Below are 2,767 nucleotides of genomic sequence, written 5' to 3' on the forward strand. Positions count from 1 at the left end.
CAGGCACACTCTACACCATCATCAGGACGCCTGCAACACCACAGTTGCTTAATATTTAAGCTTTCAATGGTAACTCCTGTAACATAAATGCACCCAAAGCACTTCCTCCTTTCTCACATCTCTGCAAGGATTTACACCAGACTGCAGTGGTTGTTTCCAATTACTCAGACAACAATTTTATTAAACACACTAAGAGCATATTAAAACCACATAATGCTTCATCATCAATCTTTAAAGTTGAACTTTAGTTGCCAAAAAACAAGAGCCTATCTGGCAAAGTACTAGCTTCTCATTTCTATTGCCTTACATTTGTTTCCACTAGCTACATTAGCAAAATTTTGTCATTTGTTTTGATTCTCCCACAGACTTGTATAAATTAATCAGTCTCCTGTAATTAAGCCAGCATAAAGCAATGGCACTTTTTCCTAACCACATAAGGCTTATGAGCTACCAGAAAAATCAGCAACCATAAACAAATTAGCTGAGAAGACTGATTGTTGCTTAAGGGAAACGGTTAAAATACTCTAACTGTCAAAAGTCACAGGATCTTAAATAAGTCTATACATAGCAGCTGGAGGAGAAAAAAAAACTTTTGCTATTGGATTACTTGTAAATCATGTCTATCGAGGGTATCTCTTAAAAGGGGAAACTGAAGACCCTATGCTTGGGGAATGCATACAGTGAGCACTACCCTGTCCTTGCTCCCCAGCATCATTCCCCTTCATTTTTCCGATATTATATGGCTAAAACCCAATTCTGCTTAGAGGCAGCTGGACAGTATGGAGAGCAAGAGGACATATAACCAGAGTTCAGCCAACACCTTATCCCTGTTCCTAAAGGCTGACTACAATCAGTGCTCAAGACTGCTATTCAATTAGTGCCTTCTCAAATTGGGCTGAAGAATTTGGCGCACTTCCAGGTGCTGTTCACACTGTTAGGGAGGCGGGGCCGAGTCCTTAATTGTCTCCCTACAAGCTACTTAAGGCACTGCCTCACTCTAGGTTGCTTTAAGCCATTAACCTTTCCTGGATTGGTCTGACTGACAGTTTCTGGAGTTTTATCACCTGAGGCTCAGTGAGACAGTTTCAGACCACTTTCTTGTGAAAGCTACTCCACCAGGGGGTCTACCTACTATTCTGAAAAGCATATGCAGTTGTTTCCTTAGGGACCATCTTGCAACCTTCTTATTTTGTAGTTAATGCGAGGATCCTGACTCAGAGTCGCATCCTTGCACTAAATCCTGGTAGCAGTCATAGGATGCTGCAGAGTTGTAATAACACAACCTTCTCTTACAAGCCCATAAAAGCATACACACATCAGGACAGAAACTAGAACTTGCATCCACTTTGGCAAAAGGCCAGCACTGGCTTTCATACAGTATTTACTCATTAAAATTATTCAGTAATTTGTGCCCTTCATACATGTTTTAAAATGTTAGATTTAAGTTTGGTAAATTAAGATTTTAGCAGTGGCTACTCTTAAAGTTGCATTTTTTTCAAATAAAGCATAAATTCAATATTTTGTATCAGAAATACAGATATTGCCTTCTTCAAAATCACAGCACACAATGTGCAACTGATTGAATTTTCTGAGAATCTTTGCATAAAACCTGCAAACCCTAAAGATATGCCCTGAAATGTCCTGTAGGAAAACTGACTGTCCTGTAAGTTTTTGCTTAAAGACAACAGAACAGAATCCATTTTCAAAGCTTTGCCTATATCCCCTGCCTGAAAGCCTCTTCAATAAAGACCACTTCTAAAGTTAAAAATAATTGTTAAATGTATTTGCAGCTATTCTTTGCAGCTCAAAATGACGCCAGAAGCAAGTAAAACCCTTCCAAAAAAATTCAGGAGACCAAGGAGACAATTTCTTTTTTCACAGCAAGAACAGTTATGACAGCCACCACTACTAGCATTAAAGAGGAAGCTTACATAGTTATGGCTTAACAAAGGCTTTAACTTCATTGAACACTGCAGGAAGAAGAGCAGGCTGCTTTCAAGGAAAAAAAAAAAAGCGTCAGTAGCAAAGATTAAGAGCAATACTGGAGAACTGTGAACATGTAAGCAGTAGGATCATGTGGCAGTCACAAGGAAAACTGAGTTGCGACAAGCTTTCTCCAAAGTAGAGAAACTCACATTTTTATGTTTAGAGTTAACTTTTAATATGTGCACGCATACGCATGCACATGCACACGAAAGGCTACTTTGTCACAAAGGCTCCAAAATAATGAAGTGACTTTGTATTTGCATGTTGCTTTTAGGCAAAGGATAATGATTTATCTTGGGGCAGGCAAGATTGTTTTCACTCCACCCCAGTCTCTCCATTTCCTTTCGCCCTAACACATCCTCCAGCCTTTTAACAGTGGCCTGGAGCAATCTTGAGCCAAACAGCTCCTAATGGCTCTCTAAAGAGGTCTCTGCCTTGTAAGCAAAGGTTAGATTTTCATCTGCCAAGAGAGACTGCTCCAAAGCAATACCAACTCTTAAATATTGTGTAGGAAAGAATTGCCAAATACCTCTCAAGCACAGCTGTCAAGTCCCTTTTTATATCTCTAAATCATTCACGCTTCTGTCCAAATCGACTTTCCCAACAGTTTCATTCTTTAGATTTCCAAGGGGTGCCCAGACACTATGAAGAGAAGCAGCACAAACACCTACAGAAAAATAAGATGTACTGCCTGCAACAACTGCATCCCATTTAAAATTGTCATTTCTTTTTATAGGAGCTGTCAAAATCCCATGCAGTAAATGAGAAGCCAACTCTGAAG

The sequence above is a fragment of the Apteryx mantelli genome, chromosome 4, assembly GCF_036417845.1.
Source record: "Apteryx mantelli isolate bAptMan1 chromosome 4, bAptMan1.hap1, whole genome shotgun sequence".
NCBI lineage: Eukaryota > Metazoa > Chordata > Aves > Apterygiformes > Apterygidae > Apteryx > Apteryx mantelli.